The following is a 22,935-nucleotide window of genomic DNA, read 5'->3' as shown; positions in this document are numbered from 1 at the left end:
ACTACACTCAAGCACCTCCTGACTCACCTGGTTTTCATTAGGGCAGAGTAAGAGCATGTTCTCTGCAGAACTCTCAACAGGCTCAGCGACTACAGTGAAAAGAATCCCAGGAGGAAACTCGGGAATAAAAATGGAGGTAAGTTGGAGGGAACCTAGTTCCTGTGTTTTATGGGAGGACGGCTGGATTGTATTTTTTTTATCTCACAAGAACTTGTCCGACCACTAACATGTGTACCCTGTGCACCTCTCTACAAATATTAACTCACTGGATCCTCCTAGTGAACCTGATGGAAGGTGTTATTACTATACTCGTTTTACAGCAATGGAAACTAAAGCACAGACCTGGCCAACTACCTTGTCTGAAGGACCCATGCCTGCAATTTTCAGAGCAGGGAAAACCTTACATGCTGCCTATTGAGTTTATGACCTTAACAGCTGTTCTATGCTGCCTCTCAACTTCTTTACAGTTTATCCCTTCACAAATTCTCGGTTTGATTTTTACCTTATTGACTTTATTTATTGTGGTGCTGGAGACTAAATCCAGTTATGTGCTCTGCCACTAAGCTGCCTGCCCAGTCCTTTTTTATTTTTATATTGATACAGCATCTCGAGAAGTTGCCCAGGTCAGCCTTGAACTTGAAATCCTCCTGCCTCCGCCCCAGGAGTATCTGGGATTTTATTTTTTATTTTGAGACAGGGTCTCATGAAGTTCCTAAGGCTGACTTCAGACTTGTGATCTTCTTGCCTCACCCTTCCACGCAGCTGGGATTACAGGCCCACGCCACCACCTCTCCTGGCAAATTTCTGGTTTTAATGGATTGTGTGTCTGTTTGATAGTTCATCCTCAAATGGTCTACTTAGGTTGTTTGTCTTCCTATTTGTAACCTCTTTTGCTTCTGCTTCCTCTACATGTTTGGCCATGGGAAATATATAACAGCTACTTTAAAGTCTTTCTAAAATCCCATCATCTGTGTCTTTTCTTGGGTCTCTTAATTGATTTTACAACAGTGAATTATATTTTTTTGTTGCTTGCCTAATAATTTTACTTAGGAAGTCCATATTGGGCATTTTACATTATTGGGGGCTTGGTATTTTGTGTTCACTTATCTAATGTTGAATTTTACAGTATTTTGTGGTGTGTTTTTACTTGGAAATGAATTGATGCTTTGGAAAATTGTGCTGAATCTTTGTTAATTGACATCGGAACAAACTTTAGTATGCATAATTTGAACCAACCCCTTAGGCAATACCCTTTTGCACTATCTTCAAAGCCCTTTGGATTATGGTTTGTTTGTTTTTTCTTTCACTCTGGCAGCTGGTGACATATTCTTCCAGGGCCTGAGTGACACAAGGAATATTCCAGACTGTTCCTTTCTGCTGGTTCTTACCATAGAAAGTCTTTGCTCATAGACATGTTGAGAATGGACACAATCCCAGGGTCAGTTCCCCTCATTCATGCATTGGCCTGTACTTGGCCAGGGGATTTTTCTGAATATCTACAAAGCTCTTTCTCTTTCCTTCTCCCCACCCTTACCTCAATGCTGCTTCTTTGTACTGTACTTGCCCTGTGATATCTAGAACACTTCACTCTCCCATGTTCTCATCTCCAAACACCAGCAACACTGGAGTTTTTTCTCTTTGCTCGCCAGCCTGGGAGTTCTGCGGATTTGTGTTTGTAACTGAGGTCCTCCATTATTTTAAAATATACATGTGTTTCCAGATTATTATTTCCAGTGCTCTGATTGGCTGATTCAGGTAAGTCATTAAGACATTCCTATTATAAAAATAAAACTTTGATCTTTTCATTCTTTTAATTAGAAAATCGTGCTATAGGATAAAATTTCCAGAAATACCCAGGTGCTAAAGAAGGGAAAAGAAAACAAGAAATCAGGAAAGCTCTCAGGTATAACGTTCTGTGTCATATTTGGGTAGAAAAAATGTTCTATCCCATCTTCATCTTTCTGAGTCTGTGCTCAGCCTAGTCCCCTAGGAGGGATAGCTCTGGGGATGACAGGGCTGTCCTCAGCATTCTGGGATCTCTATCCTTGCCCACAGCCCTGGACACCTGGAAGTGGTGAAAGGTTCTACTTGTGGGGTGGGAGAGAGTAGTCCCACATCAGGGGAACCTGTACCATCAAGGCCCTATCTATTCTATTCTCTGAAATTTATTTTATGAAACTTGAACATCATATATACTTTCCCATGTTTTCCCGACTTGTCCCAATGACTATATATTTTGGACATGGGGACTAAAGCAGATGCTGCATCCAGGACTTCTCATCATTATCGATTTTTATCATATTTTACTAATTGAAATAAAGCCATGTTTGGGCCTGCCACTGTAGAGAAAGGGCCTCTGAGACCCCCTAATAAGTGCAGGTGAGTGATGCCAAAGTACACCCACATTCTTCTATTCCTTGCAGTGCACTCAATTAAACAGTGGAACAATCGAGAAATCCAGAGTTTCCTGCGAGAATGGGAATTTCTTGAACATGAGTGAAGAATAATCATGTAATATCAAAAGCAATTTCCCAGCGTCTTAATCAGAGAGGCATAAAGAAGAGCTGGAAAAAATGTTCCCACATGCTGACAAGTTTGCAGGATCTGTACTGGACTATCTGTGAGGCCTACAAGAGACCAAGAAGTGAACCTCTGCCTTGTCCTTATAGACAAGCCCTGCACAGAATCCTGGGGTACAGACAGGAAGACCATGACCTCTCAGGTTTGTCTCTTTCTGTACTCACCTTCAAGGTCCTTTTGTGAATTGTATCAGCTGGCCTAATCCTCAGGGCAGGGAATGATAGGACAGGATCCTGCCCACAGGGTCCTTCTATATACAGTATAGGACAGGCCTCTTTTGGTACAACTGTCCCTCTTTCTCCTATTTCTTCTTAGTTAAATCCCAAAAGAGTGACCTGAGGGACTTTGCTTATAGACTTGTTGAGAATGGACACAAACCCAGGGCCAGGCAATGTCGTAGGCAAGGATTCAGGTGGGTGACATGTCCTGAGCTCTCTGTGTGCCCTCTCTCTCAGGTCTTCTCTGTACAGATGTTGCTTCTGACTTGCTAGCTCTTGAACACCAGCCCGAGGACTGCGGTGCTTCTGTTTCCTTTGAGGAGCTGCTGTGGGTCCCTCCACCTGTGATCTTCATGGAAAATCCTCAGGCACCCGGATGGGAACCCTGGAACATGAACCTTCCAGGATAACCCACCCTGCAACAGAACAATCCAACTCTGTAACTCGTGATTCTTTCCTTTCCCCATCCAATTGAATGAGAATAAAATATGAAATTAATTGAATGACCATAGTCTCATCCCTTTCTGCTTTGTGCTTGTGGCTCAGATGGAACCCATAATTATAGAGAAGCCAGGGGGCAGGGCAGGTGTTCAGCCACTCGGGTGACTTGAGTCCTACCCTCCTTCCTTCTCCCATAATGCTTCCTACATGGAAAAGACTCCTTTTCCACAGAGGCAATTTTTACCTTCAGAGACAACTGTGTTCCGTCCTGTCTTCATCCTCTAACTGTGATCATAGAACTTAGTGTTTCTGAGCCTCAAGTTTCTCCTATTACAATTGAAAATGATGGAGGCTGGGTTGGAGCTCAGTGGGGTGCTTGCCTAACATGCACAAGACCCTGGGTTGGAGCTCCAGCACTGCAGAGAAAACAAAACAAAGCCTCGAAGATGGTCTTTCTTATTTAGGTAAAGAATAAGTTTTTAGGATAAAAACATACATAGGTGGTATAATCATCCTGCATGTTATTCATTTCCATATTCCTTGGTGGTCTATTTTTTCAAACACCTGTCAAAAGATCATTTATTTGACTGATGGATTGTAGTACTCATAATTAAATCCAGGGGCACTTTACCACTGATCTATATCCCTAGACCATTTTTAGTTTCTTTAAAAATTATTGTTTGGTTCCAGGGATTGAACCAAGGGCACTTAACCACTGAGCCTCATCCCCGCCCTTTTTATTTATTTTTTTTATTTTGAAACACCTCACCAAATTGCTGAGGCTAGCCTTGAACCTGCAGTTCTCCTGCAGAAGAGGCACTGGAATTACAGGCATATTCCTGTATCATTTGTTCATTTTAAAAATAATAGTAATAACACTGTTCTTTCATAAAAGAGAGGATGTAAAATTATTTCGATTATTTTTTGTGGACTTTGGTAGTATTCCCCATAGAGGCCTCAATCTTACTTAATGTTTTGTACAAAGTCATCACTGGATTTACTGAATAAAAATCTCAGATGTTATTTCAAAGAGGAACAGGCTCATTTTTTCAAAAAACCTTCTCAATCTTCATGTATTGTCTCACAACAGCCTTTAGTAAGAGTAATTCCATTTGGTCTTTTGAGGAAACTTCATACCGACTTCCATAGTGGTTGAACGAATTTGCAATCCCACCAACATCCATAGTGGTTGAACGAATTTGCAATCCCACCAACAGTGTAAAAGTGTTCATTTTACTCTAAACCTTCTCCAGTATTCATTATTTGTATTCTACATGACTGCCATTCTAAGTGGGATGAAATAAAATTTCAGTGTGGCTTTAGTTTGCATTTCCTTAATTGCTAAAGATGCTGAACATTTTTTCATATATTTGTTGTCCATTTGCATTTCTTCTGAGAATTGTCTGTTTAGCTCTCTTGCCCATTTATCAATTGGGTAATTTATTTTTTTTTTTGGTGTAAAGATTTTTTAGTTCTTTATATATTCTAGATATAAATATCTGTCAGAAGAGTATCTAGCAAAGATCTTCTCCCATTCTGTTTTTAAAACTTTTTTTTGAATGATAGTAGAGTATATTTTGAAATTTTATATATATACAAATAAGTATGACTTGTTCTAGTTAGACTCCCATAATTGTTGTACATGATGCTGAGTTACATTCATCATATATTCATAGATGTGGATAGAAAATATCTGTATGAATCATTCTTTCTATTTCCCATTTCCCTCTCTTCCCCTATGTCTAGTTCAATGAACAACTAATCTTCCCCTCCCTTATTGTGAGTTAGCATCATATGAGTTATCATATCAGATAGAACATCCTGTCTTTGGTTTTGGGGAACTGGCTTATTTCACTTAGCGTGATATTCTCCAGTTCCATCCATTTACCAGCAAATGCCATAATTTCATTCTTTATGGCTGAGTAATATTCCATTGTTTATATATACCATATTTTCTTTATCCATTCATCTGTGGTAGGGCACCTAGGTTGGTTCTTGTGAATTGAGGTGCTATAAACATTGAAATGGATGCATCACTGTAGTATGCTGATTTTAAGTCCTTTGTATATAGACCGAGAAGTGGGATCACAGGGTCAAATGGTGGTTCCATTCCAACTTTTCTAAGGAATTAGAGAAGATAATGCTAAGGGAAGTTAGCCAATCCCAAAAAAACCAGATGCCAAATGTTTTCTCTGATATAAGGAGGCTGATTCATAGTGGGGTAGGGAGAGGGAGCATGGAAGGAATGGACAAACTCTAGATAGGGCAGAGGAGTTGGAGGGGAATGGGGGGGCAGGTGTTAGAAATGATGGTGGAATGTGATGATCATTATTATCCAATACATGTATGAAGACACGAATTGGTGTGAATATATTTTGTATACAACCAGAGATATGAAAAGTTGTGCTCTATATGTGTAGTAAGAATTGTAATGCATTCTGCTGTCATATATAAATAAAAAATTAATTAAAAAAAAGAATAATCATCAAATGAATATTTTAGGATATTGAGAATACTTGAAAATATTTTTACTTTAAAAATCTTATTTTAGCATGTTTCTACTTAAAAATCTTATTTTGAGGCCTGACATTAATTGCTCATATTTTTGAAGATATTAACTGCATTTATAATTAGGTCATTAATGCATTGTAATTGATTTTATATATTGTAATGTAGTTATACAAATATTTTTGTTCATAAATCATTCTATCATCAATATTTACTAAGTAGTCATATTTTCGTTAGAAATTTGAAGTGTTCTGGCTTTATCATAATTACTTCTAAGTGTCTTTAGTTCGGCTATAGTTTTCTCTATGATTGATCTTTTTTTTCAGGTTGTATGGTCTCAGTTACTATTATTTTATAATAAATTCTGTGATTTTGATTGAATTTCACTTAACATTCTAAACAATTTAGGCAAATTAAAATCTCATATACAAAAAATAAAATTAAAAAATGAGGGAAGTATTAGAGAACACAGTACATTGCCGGGTTTCTGTTCTCACGACTAAAAGGCTCAGGGGTCACTCCAGTTGAACTGGGCTTACTGGGCTGCACGAAATAACCACACAAGAGACACAAATACCTTTTTATTTGGGGTCGCTGTGACGGCTCCTCTGACCTTAAGGGTCCGCAGAAAGAGAGAGAGCGAGAGCACATGCTGACCCCTTTTATTGAGGAGAAGCTATTCAAATGAGGCAAGGAGTCAGGTTTCAGGGGACTGAGTATCTTCATGATGTCCACTGTCAGCAGGTTGACTGACACCTGGGTAGGCCACACCCAAGGGCACAGTAAGAGAAGGGGACACACACAAGATACTTCCATGGAAGATTCTATCCTAAACAGGGCAAGGCGTCATATTACAAAGGAACAGGTGAGCGTAACTTCACCCATGGGGCTATAGCAAGATACAACCATGCACAAGACACTGACCCTCCAACCCAAGAAGGGTGGGGAAAGCTCTGCCACATTTCTGTGACTGAGCGCCTCAACACCCAGCCGGGGAGTATAACCCAGTCATGTGTAAGGTTGGTCTCCCACAGTACATAGACCTACCACTCTGAATAAATAGCACCAGGGTTTTAGAAGTCAAGATTTCTGATTTAAAGCCTTTAGACCCTATTGCTTCCCTCTTTGTGGGATCAGAGGGGGTGATGAGAGCCATTTGGGTGGTTGTTTGGGGTGAAGAAAACACTTTTTGTTCAGTTTTCCCTAGTGATCAAACTTTCATTTTTAGGAACAATATATTGATTGACTTATTAAGTGGAAATATTCTCAGTTTGAAGGAACTTCAGGAGTGGAGTTCTACTCTGCTTAAATGTTGAAAGCTTGCTCATCTTCAGAGCAGAGAGAGTACTCATCTTCAGAAACCCGTCCATTTTCATTTCTTACTTCTTTATAGTTAAACAAGGTGACTTGAGAATGTTGCTTTGGTGTCTGTGTTCTGGGTTGTGAAGAACATTTGAAAAAGAATTCTAACTATACTGAAATGCAGAATTTAAAAAACTTAGATATTGAATTAGGCAGTCAAATACTGAACAAAAGGTGAATAAGTTGTAATCCCAATAGTAAAAGTGGATATTTTCCTAGAAAAGAAAAATAAGTTTTGATTCTTATTTTGTGCAAAGAGTAGTATACTATGTAGTATGGTTCAAAGTTGGTTAAAATTTTCCCATTAACTGTTTTTATACAAGCATGTGAGAAGTTACCAGGACAACTTTTTTCCTCAAAAATAGTCTGCTTGAGAAGTTAGGCAAGAGAAGGATATAAAAAGGATAAATATAGGAAAGGAAGAAGTCAAATTACCACTGTTTGCAGATGATATGATCTTAGACTTAGATCCAAAAACTCCACCAAAAGGTTAGGTCCTTGATCCACTTTGAGTTTTGTGCAGGGTGAGAGAGAGAGGTTCAATTTCATTCTACTACATATGCATTTCCAGTTTTCCTGGCAACATTTGTTGAAGAGGTTAGCTTTTCTCTGATGTACGTTTATGGTAACTTTGTCTAGTATGAAATTACTGTATTTATGTGGGTATGACTGTGTCTTCTATTCTGTTCCATTGGTCTTAATGTCTGTTTTTATGAGAATACCATGCTGTTTTGTTACTATAGCTCTATAGTGATGCCTCCTGCTTCAATTTCTTGCTAGTATTGCTTTGGCTATTCTGGGCCTCTTATTTTTCAAATAAATTTCATGATTGATTTTTCTATTTCTATGAAGAACATCATTGGAATTTTAATAGGAATTGCATTAGATCTGTATATCACTTTTGATAGTATGGCCATTATTAGTTTTTTAATAGTAATTTTTTAAATTATTAATAGTAGATGAACACAATATTTTTATTTTATTTAGTTTTTTTTTTTTTATTGTGGTACTGGGGATCAAACCCAGTGCCTCATGTATGCTAGGCAAGCACTCCACCCACTGAGCCACAACTCCAGCCCAGTATAGCCATTTTGACAATATTAATTCTGTCAACCCAAGAAAATGCTAGATCTTTCCATCTTCCAAGGCCTTCCTCAATTTTTTTCTTTCGTGTTCTGTAGTATACATTTATTAACTCTTGACATTATTTTCTGTTTAAGGGGCCATTTAGAAAGTCATTTCCTGTTCTAAAAGTTGGAGTAATGACCCTGTTTTCTTCTAGGAGTTACATAGTTTCTGTTCTAATTCTGAGTTCTTTGATCCACTTTGAGTTGACTTTTATTCAGAGTGAAATAAGGGTCTAGTTTCATCCTTCTATATATAACAACCAGTTATCCCAGCTCCATTTGGTAAAAAGGCTTTCTTCAATGTATGTTTTTGGCACCTTTGTCAAAGATCAGAAGATTGTAGATGTGTGGATTTATTTGTGTCTTCTATTATGTACCATTGGTCTATGTATCTGTTTTTATGCCAGTACTGTGCAATTTTTTTACTATAGCTCTTAATATAATTTGAATCAAGATATTGTGATGCCTCCAGCATAGCTTTATTTTTATTTATTTATTTATTTGGCTTAGAATTGTTTTGACTATTCTGGATCTTTTCTTCTTCCAAATGAATTTTAGGACTGTTTAGGATCACTAGTTCCCCATATACTGTTCATGGGATACATATTGAGGAAGGGCAGAGACAAAGTCCTCATTAGTGGTGTCTAAATAGGAAGACAAAGACAATCTTAGTCAATCTGATTCACTTGGGAACAAAGTATAATGTGTAATCCACAGTACCAAGCTTCAATACTAAACCAGGATCAGGGAAACCATTTAAATGGGCAAAAGTCCTAAGCAGCTCTCACAATATCTACTCTTCCATATGGGGACAGCACTTTCACTACCTAATGACAATTTAAAGCCTGATCATCTTTGTCATGACTATTTGCAAACTCTGGTGAGTAGCTGGAACAACTTAGGCCTGAAAACTCCTGCTGTTGTTTCAAATTTTCATCCATCAAGGAATTCTTTCTTTTGAAGGTACAGTGGTGGGCCTGGTATGCTGCACACCTGTAACCTCAGTGATTTAGGAGGCTGAGGCAGAAGGATCTCAAATTCAAGGCCAGTCTTAGCAACTTAGAGAGGCCCTAAGCAACATAGTGAGAACCTATCTCTAAATAAAAACAAAAAAGGCTGGGTATGATGTATCTCCATGGTAGAGCACCCCTGGGTTCAATCCCCAGTGCCAAAAGAAAACAGAAAAAAACCTTGGTGGTGATAATCGCTAATGTAGGCAATGCCCACTACCACACATCACACTATGAGGCGTGTGAATTCCAAGAATATGGGTTCCTGCCTTTCCTCTGCAATCACCAAGCCCATGAGCACTGACACCTTCTCCAGGGAACTGCCTTCAGTGCAGGGGATAGGAGGGTGCCTGTGGTTACTGTAGTTGCTTCCAGGTACTGTGAAGCCCAGCGGCACTAGACTAAGGCCGAGCCCCTAAACAGCCTCGCCTTCAGATCCAGATGCAGGTGTTCATCCCAAGGTGAAGGCACGGCTAGGAGGTGAACAGTGGATGCTAGTAGAGCAGTATCTGCACACTAGCTCAGTGGTGCTTGGGCACCCTTGGCAGCTGTTTATCAGCCCCTGGTGCCCAGCAGGCCAATAGCTCTGCATCCCCCTACCTGCCCTCCCTCCTGAACCCTTTTCCTTTGCCAGTACATAACCTCTTACCTCACCCCCACAGTCATCCTCCTTGGTGATCTGTTTTTTAAGGAAACTTTTTATTTTGAGATTTTTAGCATTTCACATGTAGTCATAGTCACAGCAAAAGAAATCCCAAAGAAATATTCTTTATCCAGTGTGTTAGCCAGTTTTGCAGTACTATAACAAAACACCCAAGAAAAAAGAAGAAAGGTTTATTTTGGCTTACAATTTGGAAGACTTTAGTTGGTGGTTGGTTGGCCCCATTGCTTTGGGGCCTGTGGCAAGGCAGTAGCAGAGGAAGCTGCTCATCTCTTGGCAGCCAGGAAGCAAAGATAGAGGAAGAGGAAGTATGGGGTCCCCAAATCCCCTTCAAGAGCACATCCCCCAGATCTAACTTTTCACAAGACCCCACCTCCTAAGGGTTACACCACTTTCTAATAGCACCATGGGCTGGGCACAAGCTTCCAATTTTTTAGGGGACATTAAAGACGTAAACCATCCAACCAGGATCTCCCAGTGGTAAAATCTTGGAAAACTGAAGTATATTACCATAACCAGGATATTGACATTGGTATAATCAACACAATCACCCAAGAATCCATGAGCCATCACATTCCCTTCTAACAGCTATACACAACTCTCACCCTCTTCCCCTCCTTAACTCCTGACACCCACTGAATCATTCTCCCCTTTTATATGTTTGTCATTTCAAGAGTATTAATTAAATGGATCATATGATATGTAGCCTTTTGGATTCACTTTATCTTTTTCTCACTTGCCATAATTCTCTGGCAGTTTATCCAGTTGTGTATCAGGGTTTTGTGCATTTTTATTGCAGAGTAGGGTACAAAGGTCTGACTGTACCACAATTTGTCTAATCATTCACTCACCGAAGGACCTCTGGATTGGTTCCAGTTTGGGGATATTATGATTACAGCTGCTATAAACATTTAGGCACAGGTTTTTCTGTTATTACAGGACATCCACTGGGATAAGTGCCCAAGAGTGAAATTTCTGGGGGTGTGTTTAATTTGGGGGGAAGGGGAATTGAGGATTGAACCTGGGGGTGCTCTACCCCAAGTTATATCCCATTTTTTGAGATAGGGGCTCCCTAACCTGGCCTTGAAATTGAAATCCTCCTGCTTCAACTTCCGGACTCACTGGGATTACTGGTATATGCTACCATGACTAGCACGTGTTTAATTTTTTTTTTTTTTTTAGGAAACTGCCAAACTGTTTACTGGATGGCTATATCATTTTACATTCCCACCAGCTGCATATGAGTGATCCAGGTTTTCTGTATCTACATCAGTGTCTGGTGTTGTCCCTATTATAATTTTTTTTTAGTTGTCAACGGACCTTTATTTTATTTATTTATTTATTTATATGGGGTTCTGAGAATCAAACCCAGTGCCTTACACATACCAAGCAAGTATAAACTCACCAAACCACAAATCCAGCCCTTATTTTGAATTTTAACCATTCTAATAGTGAATGGCATCAGCTGGCCCAGCCCATTCCAGAGTTCCCTGAAAAGAGCTTGCAATGCTGGCCTCTGGCTAGGTTCCCTCCCCACAGCATTCCAGAGTAGTAATACCTAATAATGGTTTCCATTTTTCAGTCCTCCAATGGCAGTGATGGTCCCTTCATGTTTTTTGGCCATTTTCTTAGGGGATTCTTTGCTTTTACTGTTATGACTTGAGGATTCTTCATATATTCTAGATATAAGTTTTTTGTTGTTTTGTTGGTAACAAGGATTGAACCAAGGGGTACTAAACACTAAGCCACATCCCCAGCCCTTTTTTAAAATTTTAATTTACAAATCTTTCACATATATTCTCATTTGACCCTCACAACAACTGTGAGGTAGGCAGCACAGACATTCTTCTCAATTAACAGATGAAGAAAGTGAATCTAAGAGCAGTTAACTGATGTGCCCAAGGTTCTATAGTTAGCAAATAGTTTGTAATATCAGTCTTTGGCCTAAAAATTCAGTGCCCAACCTCCCCTCATACTTGCCTTACCCCAGCCCTTTTTATTTTTTTATTTTTGAGACAGGGTTTCTCTAAGTTGCTTAGAACCTTGCTAAATTGCTGAGGCTGGTCTTGAACTTGCAGTCCTCCTGCCTCAGCCTCCTGAGCTGCTGAGATTACAGGATAGTGCCACCACACCCAGCCTAGATACTAGTCTTTTGTGAAATGTAGGCTATTCAAATATTTTCTCCCTGCTTGTACCTTGTCTTTCATCCTCTTCACATGAACTTTCACAAAGTAAACATTTTTAAAAGATCAAGTTTATCCATTTTTAATGGGTACAGCACTCAGTATAAATTGAAGAACCCTTTGTCCTATATTCTGAAGACTTTCTGCTGTTTTTCTAAAATTTTTATAGTTTTAGATATTGCATTTAAGTCCCGGAAACATTTGAGATAAATCTTGAAGTTTAGGTCAAGGATCATTTGTGTGTGTGTGAAGCCGTTCTCACACGTGATTGGGTACCTCCCTGACTGGGTGTGAGGCACTCAGGCCAGCTGTGTCAGAGCTTTATCCCCCACCCTTTTCAGGTGCAAGAGCTGAAACCAATCACTGACCCTGACCTTGGAATGCTATCCCCTCGACCTTCATTGGATGGAATTTTCCCCTGAATTTTTTGTTCCCCAATAAAAGCCCACTCTCTGGCGTGCTCTCCCCTCTCTCCTGCTGGTCTCTTGTGTCAGGTAGCTCGAAGCAGGAGCCAGGAAGGGCCGACTCTTAGCTGGGCAAGAAAAAGGTAAATTGAGTTTATGTGTCTTTATTTTGATCTCAGTTAACTTCTATGTTTAGAACCTCTAGTATGAAGCTAGCATGCTGGTCACGCAGCAGATGTGTGTGTGTGTGTGTGTGTGTGTGTGTGTCTGTCTGTCTGTCTGTCTGTCTATGAATATCCAGTTGCTACAGTACCATTTTTTTAAAAAACTCAAATGGGCCAGGCAGAATGGTACATTCATTCCTATAATCCCAGCAGCTCAGGAGGCTGAGGCAGGAGGATCACAAGTTCCAGGCCAGCCTCAGCAACTTAGTGAGGCCCTGAGTAACTTAGTGGGACCTGGTCTCAAATTAAAAAATATGAGGGAAAAAAAGCAGGGCTGGGAATATGGATCAATGGTTAAGTATCCTTGGGTTCAATCCCTTATGGGGGATTGAAGGGATAAATGGGAATATGTTGACCAAAGAGTACAAAGTCTCACTTATTCAAGATTAATAAGCTCTGGAGATCTAATATACAGCATGGTCACTATAGTTAATGTTATTGTATTTTATACCTGAATTTACTTCAAGGGTAGATGTCTCTCTCTTTTGTTTTTCCTGATACTGATACCACTGAAAAACACTCTCAGACCTTTTTTATTTATTTTAGTTTGGAACAGGGTCTTACTAAATTGCCCAGGCTGGCCTCGAACCTGAGATCCTACTTCAGACTCTTGAGTCATTGGGATTACAGATGTGCACCACTACATCTGGCATACCCTCTCTTCCCTACAGACAGAGGCCCAAATAGCCAAAGCAATCCTTGTGAGAAAAGTGAAGCAATATCAGACCTTAAACTATATTACAGAGCTAGAGCAACAAAAACGGAAAGGTACTGGCACAAAAATCGACATGAAGACCAATGGAACAGAATAGAAGACACAGAGACAAACTCATACAAATACAGTTATCTCATACTAGACAAAGGCTCCACAAACATGCTTCAAAGAAAAGAAAGCCTTTTCAACAAATGGTGCTGGGAAAACTGGAAATGCATACATAGAGAATGAAATTGAACCCCTATCTCTCACCTCGCACAAAAATCAATTCAAAGTGGATCAAAACCCTAGGAATTAGACCAGAGACACTGCACCTACTAGAAGAAAAAAAGGCCAAACTTTCCACTGTGTTGGCTTAGGAATCAACTCCCTCAATAAGACTCATAAAGTATAAGAAGTAAAATCAAGAATCGATAAATGGGATGGTATCAATCTAAAACGCTTCTTCACAGCAAAGAAAACAATCAAGAATGGGAAGAGAGAGCCTACAGTGTAGGAGAAAATCTTTGCCACTAGTATCTCACATGGATAATCTCCAGAATATATGAAGAACTCAAAAAATTTAATACCAAAAACCCAAATAATCAATAAATTGGCAAGCAAACTGAACAGGCACTTCACAGAAGAATACAAATGGTTAACAAATAAACAAAAAAAAATGTCCAATATTTCTAGCAATTAGAGAAACGCAAATTAAAACTACACTGACATTTCATCTCACTCCAGTCAGAATGGCAATTATCAAGAACACAAGCAACAACAAATGTTGGTGAGGATGTGGGGAAAAGGTACACTTGTACATTTCTGGTAGGACTGCAAATTGGTGTAATCACTCTGGAAAGCAGTATGAAGATTCCTCAAAAAACTGGGAATGTATTATGCAGAGGAAACTAGGAATGTGTTGTGCAGAGGCTCTGACCCAGGAAACAAGGCTCAAAGATTGAGCAATTGAAAGAAGATGTGAGGCACAGTGGGAATACTGGTCATCCTTTATTCAGGGGCAGCCATAGCTATTAGCCAGCCCCCAGCTTCAGCTCTAGCTCCCAGCCAGGTCCATTTTAATTCTCATTTTCCCCCCATTTTGTCTCCATTAGTCCCCCATTAGCCCATTTCACCCCAATTATTTTCCCTTTTTATATGCCCTTTTAACACTGCCACCAGTTACATAAGGGGGGGGGTGTGTCTCACAAGTTAATGTTCAGAGTGTTTCTGGCCTTGACTAATCATAACATAGCCGGATCCTAGCTCTGTCTACATGCTGAAAATATAACTTAGCTGCAGTAAGGGAACCTAACTACAGCCATTTTGGGCCTGCCCCAACAGAATGGAAACACCATTTGACCTGGTTATACCACTCCTAGGTATATATCCAACAGAGTTAAAATCAGCATACTACTGTGACACATCCACTTCAATGTTTATAGCTGCTCAATTCACCATAGCTAAGCTACAGAACCATCCGAGGTACCCTTCAACAGAAGAACGGATAAAGAAAATATGTACACAATGGAATATCCCTCTGCCATAAAAAAAGAATGACTTTATGACTTTGTCTGGTAAATGAATGAATCTGGAGATTATCATGCTAAATGAAATAAGACAATTCCCAAAAACCAAAGGTCAAATGTTCTCTCTGATATCTGGATACTAGCACACAACAAAGAGACAGAGGGGAAAAAAATGGATTAGACAAAGGAGAATGAAGGGACAGGATGGGGATAGGAATAGGAAAGACAGTGGCCTAAATCTAACATGAATTTCCTATGTACAGATATGTATATACCACTGTGAATCTCTACAGCTCATACAGTCACAAGACTTGCATCCCAATTAGAATAAGACATACTTCAGGTTTGTATAAATATGTCAAAATACACATTACTGTCATGTATAACTAAAAGGAGCAAATAAAATAAAATAAAATAAAGCACTTCCTCAGTTTTAGAAATCTAGTTTAGCTCCATTGGTTTTCAATGCCCAATTTTATATTCCAGAATTTATACACACACACAGACACACACATACACATATCCAAAGTAGTTTTTGTTTTGTCTGTTTTTACCTGCATTCACAATGTTGACTGAAAAGTCTTTCATTTTTAAGCTTTAGTGAAATACAATTGACAATAGTGCATATATTTAATATTTAACTTGATACTTTTATATATGCTTTTATATTACCACAATTAAGCTAATTAATACACCCATTACTCATAAAGTTACTTTATGTGTGTGTGTGTGTGCCTTTAAGATTTCATTATAGGCAGCACTATGAAGACAATATCAAACATTTCTGAAAAATACTTCTCAGATTATTTGCTTAAAACTTTGAAACACAGAAAACACTCTTCCATTTGTACAGATATCATCAATCAATACAAATTCTGGAAAAGTTGGCTTTAATGATCAGGATAAAGAGAACAAAACAACGTCAATTCAACTTGGAAATCTTGATTAGTTCCAGAAAGAATGTTATTATAAGGGAGCCTGCTACCTCCTGTGAATGCCTCTTTTGCATGTGCTGCTTGCCAGTCTTACACATGCACCCACCATTGTGATGCCATCTGCCACTAGACCCTCACCCAAAGCAAGTAAATGCTGGTGCCATTTACTTCAATTTCCATGACCATAAGCTAAATAAACCTTTTTTCTGTATAAAGTATCCTGCCTCAGAAACTTTGTTATAGCAGCAGAAATAGATTAAGACAGGTTTATTTTTTGCTTATCTTTACCCCTTAAGATGATCATTGTTATGGTTTGGGCATGAGGTGTCCCCCCAAAGCTCCTGTGTTAATGCAGGAATATTTAGAGGTGAAATAATTAGATTGAGAGCTGTAACCTCATCCTAGTTTGAGTGGACTGAGGTGGTAACTGTAAGTAGATGGGGCATGACTATAGGTGGTGAGTCACTGGGGGAATGCCCTAGAAGGGTATATCTTTCCTGCAGCCCCTTCCCTTCTCTTTGTTTCCGGGCCACCTCCAGCTGAGTAACTTTCCTCTGATGGGCTCTTTGGCCATGATTCGGCCATGATGCTCCAGCTTGTCTTAAGCCCAAAGTGATGTAGTTGGCTGACCGTGAACTGAACCTCTGAAACTATGAGACCAAAGATACTTCTCCTCCTATAAGTGGGTCTTGTCAGGCATTTCGGTCACAGTGACATAAAGCTAACACAAACATCTATATTATCTCCAATATTTTTCCTATTATAAAACTTTGAAGAGTATCTTCACTCCTGTTTCCTTAGGTAATTAAATTAGACTTCCTTATGGAATTAAATGGGTTTTGTCCCATTATTTATGTAGCCAGTTTCTTTTTCCTTTCTCTCTCAAAATGTCACATCTGCCAAGAGTCCTTTACTGACCATCTCACCCAAAGCAAGACCTCCACAGTTATTCTTTTATTCCCTCCCTGATTTCTTTCATAGCACATAATAAAAAGTATTTTATTTCCATTTTATCTCTCTCTCCCACTAGGACCTAAGCTCTAGTGGTGCAGGTACTTTGTCTTGTATACTTTCATATCTGCAATACATAGGACAGGTTGTCACTTAGGGCTTGGCTTTTTATGAAGGGAGAAAACAAGAAAGGAAGAATAAATAGGAAAAAGGAGAAAACTCTTGAAAGGAAATTCGAAGACAATCCTAAGGAACTTGACTGATTGAGACCTAAAGAGAAAAAAAGGCCCGTAAGAAATGGCCTGTATTGGAGTGAGTGGCACTGGCAGCCTGTCAATCCCTCAGCCGAGCGGCCTTCGAGCCCGGTCCGCGGAGGCTGCTGGCTGGGTGCGAGGCTTCGGCAGTGGCGGCGGCGACTTCTCCCGCCCCATCAATCTGCTGTCCGTCCGGCGCGCGGCCCGCCGGGGCCCTCCACCGGGCTCCGCGTCCCCGCCGCGCGGGCCCGCCCGCTCCCAAACTTTCCTCCTCAGCCCCCCTCGCTCCCCGCGGCCCGCCGGCCGGCCTCCTCCTCCGCCGCCACCCGCCGCCGCCGCCGCTCCCTCCCCCGGGGCCGCCGGGGCTCGGATCCCGCCTGGCCCAGGCGGCGGCGGCGGCGGCGGCGGCGACGGCCGCAGCAGAAGGAGGGGAGAGCGCAGGCTGGCGCGGGGGGCGGCGGCGTCCCGGCAACTCGGCCGGCGCTGAGGAGCAAGTTGCGCGGGGCCGCCCGGCGGGGCGCGCGGCGGCGAGGAGGCGGCGCGGCGACCGCGTGAGGGCAGCGGGCGCCTCTGCCTCCGCCTCCGCTACCACCGCCGAGCCCCGAGCTTCCGCCCGCCGCTCCTCGCCAGCCTCCGCGGGGGCGGAAGCCGGAGCCGGGCGCCGGTCCGCACAGCCTCAGCCGCGGGCCCGCCGGCCCGGCCGCCCCCTCCCAGAGCGGGCGGGGAGCGCGCGGCCGCCTCCCCCTCCCCCTCCCCCTCTTTCTTCTCCTCCCTCGCCGCCGCCGCCGCCGCCGCCGCCTCAGCCTTCGCCTCAGCCACCGCCGCCGCCCGCTCCCGCCCGCGCGCGGCGGGATGGACGATCAATCCAGGATGCTGCAGACTCTGGCCGGGGTGAACCTGGCCGGCCACTCGGTGCAGGGGGGCATGGCCCTGCCGCCTCCCCCGCACGGCCACGAAGGGGCGGCAGGAAGCAGGACATCGGCGACATCCTCCACCAGATCATGACCAGAGCTTGGACGAGGCGCAAGCAAAGAAACATGCCCTGAACTGTCATAGAATGAAACCCGCTCTCTTCAGCGTCCTGTGTGAGATCAAAGAGAAAACAGGTGCAGTTGTACATGCCTATAATCCCAGCTACTCCGGAGCCTGAGGCAGAAGGATCACAAGTTCAAGGTCAGACCTGACAATTCAGACTCTTCTTAAAATAAAATTAAAAGAAAGGGCTGGGAATTTAGTTCAGTGGTAGAATGTTGTCTAGCGTGAATGAGGTCCTGGGTTCAATCCCCGGTGGGTTCTGCCTCCCCACCTCCAAAAAAAGGAGCATATTTTTAATGTGTTATTTGTATCACTAGTCTTATGGTTATATGCTTAGAAATGGGCAATTGAAGACTGTTTCATCTTTAAAACTTGAGGTTGGGAATATAGCTCAGTGGAAGTGCACTTGCCTAGCACAAAGAGGATCCTGGGTTCATTTCCCAGCACCAACAAAACAAAACAAAGCAAATATGATTTGTCAAGAGCTATGTAATGTTTTGAACAACTGATAAAAAAATAATTAAAACAAAACAAAACAAAACAAAAAAAAACAAAGCAAAACTTGGCTCTTGTGCTGCCATTGCCTGTTATCCCTACTTGTTTTTTTGAGGGTAGTAGTGGCGGTACTGGGGATTGAACCCAGGGTGCTCTATCACCGAGATGTATTCCCATCCTGACTTCATTTTTAAGCCTCCTAGTAATACGTGGGGTGTGCAGAGTCATATATCTAGAGTTGATTATTGAGGTAACAGTCGTGAGAGAGGAGTTATGTTTTAAGATGAAGGAAGGAGTATTACATTATGATCCAGTGAGGAGAATAAGGGGAGATTTTACTTTGAAGGACTTATTATTGTAATTAGTAAATATTGATTTCTAAGTCATTGAAGTCAGTATTAGATAAAATTGACCCAAGTTAACACTACTAGTGGTATGCTATAAAAATTCATTTAAAACAGAGGGACTCTTTCATTTTTTTGTTTCCATTCTCTAGGGGACTGTATGCTGTTAGAGGTCAGATACTATCTGCCTATCTTATCTATATCTATCTAGATATTCTTATGACCCAATGTGCTCAATAGCTTATTTTTAAGATAAAAACATAAATGCCTTCATGTATTATCTGGTATCTGCTGTAAATCTGATATTACATTGTAATAATCCTTTATATAAAAATTCATCTTAATTATAGCAACTATAGTACATATAAGAAAACTTCCACAGCTGCTTACCTGGATCTTGAGTAATTTATATGTACATTATTTGTGAAAATAACTTATGTATTACTGCTCCCATTACTACCATTAATGATATTTTTAAAAAGAGAAAAACTGTTGAAAACTCCTGAAAACATACTTAGAATTGAATAGTAAACTTTAAAGTTTTCACGTATGGTTCACAGCTAGGAAATATTTGTGTTTCTAAATAGAAATTTTGAAATAAGTTAGTGTTTTTCTATGGATTTGGGAAGGACATTTGTTTTAATACATTACATTGAAATCTTTTTTTTTTAATATTTATTTTTTAGTATTTGGCGGACACAACATCTTTGTCTGTATGTGGTGCTGAGAATCGAACCTGGGCCGCTCGCATGCCAGGCGCGCGCGCCACCGCTTGAGCCACATTCCCAGTCCCCGTTGAAATCTTAAAGAGTAGAATTTGACGAGACATTTTGCTGATGTAAAATATTTTGTTCATTTTGACTCTCAAGTTTATCTGTCATAATGATTGATTTGTATTCATTTTACACTGTATAGTTTTGTAGCTGAGTTTTCTATCTATAAGGTATAGAAATCCCTGTTTAAGTTAATAATAAATAATTATCTTCAAAGGTGACAGATTGATTACATGTATGACTAGTCTGAAGATTAGCCTAGGATTTAGTTAACTAAAAAAATATATATATATTATAAATATATATATATATATATGTATATATACACATAATATATAACTTAAATGAATTTTAATTTTAAACTTAGCATGATCAGGAGCACAAAATATAGTAGTGTATCATTTAATTAATTGCTAGAGTATTTTGTTCTTTGAACTTGACTATTAATTCCCTAACTTACCTGTACTACAGTCCTTGTTGAACTGTTTACTTTCTTGATTGAACTGGCCACTATCAGTTGTTTATCAGGTTGAAACACCTGGGAAATCATATTTTATATTTGCTTGTTTTGTTGTGTCATGGATTTTCTCAGTTGTGCTACTAAAAACCAACCCATGTGACTAGTAAATTTGATGAAGGCTAATTGGTGAGTTAGGTAGTAGCTCTGTGGTTCAGGTATAAGTCTAAATCTCATTTGGTACTATTAAATTAATTACCAAATATTTTGCTTCGTGAGAATCATTAAGACATGGAAAGCTCACAGATATTTGGCCTGTGAATATTTTATTCCTATTAGTCCTTACTCTTAAAGAGTCATGCAGTCAGGATTGGGGTTGTAGTTCAGTGGTAGCGTGCTTGCCTACTATGTGTGAGGTGCTGGGTTCAATCCTCAGCACCACATAAATAAACTACAACTAAAAAAAAAAAGTCATGCAATTCAAACAGCTGTAATTTTTATGTAATTGTTAATGAATCTGTTCATAACTGCCATTCATAAAAATCTGTACTTGCGGAACTCCAGAAACCTGTAGAACAAGGATTTTTTGCTCTTTTTTTTCATTTTTTAAAAAATTATAGTTTTGTTGTGAATGTGATGCAAACAAAGGCCAACTGTCCATTTCTAGAAAAGTGTATGCACTCAATATTTGAATACAATTTCAAGGAGTTTATAGACACTTTGCAAATCATTTATGGTTCTCTCATGGAGATGCTGAACCACAGGTTAACAACAGTTTTGTAGAGGTAGACTTTTTGTTTTGTAGAGATAGACTTTTTTTTTTTAAGTGCTATATTTTGTACCAATTTGTAATTGCAATCCATTTTCTTCTTGGAAGCTTAATAGATTTACTTTCTAAGTAACAGTCTTTACACACTTATAGCATCAGTGACTTCTGATCTGAGTGAATGTTTGGTTGTACTTAGGGGAAAGAATCAGGAAAATGCTAGAACTAAAGGAAAGAATGGGCTGGTAATGAGCCCCAGGTGTCAGTAAGATTGGAGAGAATGGTGCTAGCCTATAATCCCAGTGGCTCAAGAGGCTGAGGCAGGAGGATTTCAAATTCAAAGCCAGCCTCAGCAAAAATCAAGGTACTAAGCAACTCATTGAGATCCTGTCTCTAAATAAAATACAAAATAGGGCTGGGGATATGGCTCAGAAGTGCCCCTGAGTTTAATCCCTGATATGAAGGGGGGGAAAAAAAGACTAGAGAAAAAGGCGGGGCGTCAGGGCAGATTTAGAAGAGGAAGTGTGAAATTTGGGACCTAAGTTACTGAAGGACTTACTTGGCAATTAGCATATGTTGCCTTATGATGATAATGAAGAAAGGTATGATTGACTTATAATCTAGGTACCATAGCTATTTATGAGGATGGAATTTATCTTATTGGCAACTCTTGTTCCCCTGTGCTATGGGATTCAATTTTTGCTACTTGTTAGAATTCCTTTAAAATACATTAATTTCTTTCATATATAAAGTAATTAGATAACTTCTTGGGTAAGAATCTATATTTCATGTGTTAAACTTTCCCATATGAAGACTTCTGAGGAAATAATCATCTATGGCAGTGATTTTCAAACTCTTTGATCTTAGGACTCCTTTACACTATGAGTGGAATTTTTGTTTATGTGGGCTTAATGTCTATCAATATTTATTTACTGCATTTGAAATTAAAAACAAATTTTAAAATATTTAAGTTAATTATAATCTTAAACCTATTACATGTTAGCATAAAGAACAATGTTACAATTAGTTCTATATTATCCTAAATAGCATTTTCCAAAACAAGATGAAGCAAAATAAAATGGTGAGAAGAGTCAAAAAAAAAAAAAAAAGAAAAGAAATGGCCTGTATTAAAACACAAACACTCTTCCATTTGTACAGATATTTCTTCCATATGTACATATCTGGAACCTTAAAAGTGAGTTCTGATACTAAATTTTAAGTTGCTTCCATTTCTGTGCTGTACCTATCCTCCTGAGTTCTTGCATTTTTAAGTCTCTTCTTCTTAAAAGCTATGTGTTAGACGGCTTTGGAGAATAAAGGAGACAAGGTCTCTGTCCTTAGTTGGCATGACACGATATAAAGGACAGAACTGAGTGGTAGCACCGGGAATAGGAATTTGGAGTAAGATATGACTGGAAACTACCATAAAAATTAACGACTTCTCCAGAAATCATATGTATACTCTGAAGGCTGTAGTACTTCCTATAATTACATGAAATGAGAACTTGATATTCATGCATGAAAATAAACAGTAAACTCAAGAGATTTAGTCTAAGACAAACATGTTACATATTCTTATACCTTCATTTAGGCTCCTACAATGGTCATCAGAAATTTAGGATTTAGGTAAATATATGTTCCCTTCCATGGTTTCCTTGGTTGGTTGACAGTTGATAATGTGGGAAGTGAGGATTAAGAAACTCTCATTTTCTAACATGAATGAGAAATTACTTCTTTAGTACTTATGGCCATTTTTGTATATAAAAGCCTATCCAAAATAGACCAATAGGTTGCCCAAGATAATCAGAGTCCAATTTTAGTTTGATGTCTGATCTACAATGATAAATAGTTCACCCAGATAGTTTTAATTTTTAAATGCTGAGAAAAATTCAGAGTAGATTTTTCAGAGAAAATACATGGACTGGGTAAATTTTTAAAATATGACTTTAATCAAATCAGTGTCGGTACATAGTGACCTGTACAG

The 22,935-nt window shown here is 39.7% G+C and overlaps 1 long non-coding RNA gene and 2 pseudogenes across 1 annotated transcript; 2 read left to right on the top strand and 1 right to left on the bottom strand.

Moving 5' to 3' along the window:
* Window positions 1–2,386: 2,386 nt before the first annotated feature.
* LOC124106301 (putative uncharacterized protein MSANTD5) lies at window positions 2,387–3,301 on the top strand (annotated as a pseudogene).
* Window positions 3,302–8,809: 5,508 nt separating this feature from the next.
* LOC124106300 (dehydrodolichyl diphosphate synthase complex subunit NUS1-like) lies at window positions 8,810–11,054 on the bottom strand (annotated as a pseudogene).
* Window positions 11,055–17,843: 6,789 nt separating this feature from the next.
* LOC124106304 (uncharacterized) lies at window positions 17,844–19,949 on the top strand. Its single transcript, XR_006856055.2, has 2 exons — window positions 17,844–18,254; window positions 19,642–19,949. It is a non-coding gene; the product is annotated as an uncharacterized LOC124106304 (long non-coding RNA).
* The last annotated feature ends 2,986 nt before the right edge of the window (window positions 19,950–22,935 follow it).

Source organism: Marmota monax, unplaced genomic scaffold, assembly GCF_021218885.2.
Source record: "Marmota monax isolate L192 unplaced genomic scaffold, Marmota_monax_Labrador192_F-V1.1 WCK01_AAM20220418_F8-fsc00708, whole genome shotgun sequence".
NCBI classification, from domain to species: Eukaryota; Metazoa; Chordata; class Mammalia; order Rodentia; family Sciuridae; genus Marmota; species Marmota monax.
The sequence above is the reverse complement of the archived record's forward strand: the minus strand, read 5'-3'. Positions and strand labels throughout refer to the sequence as shown.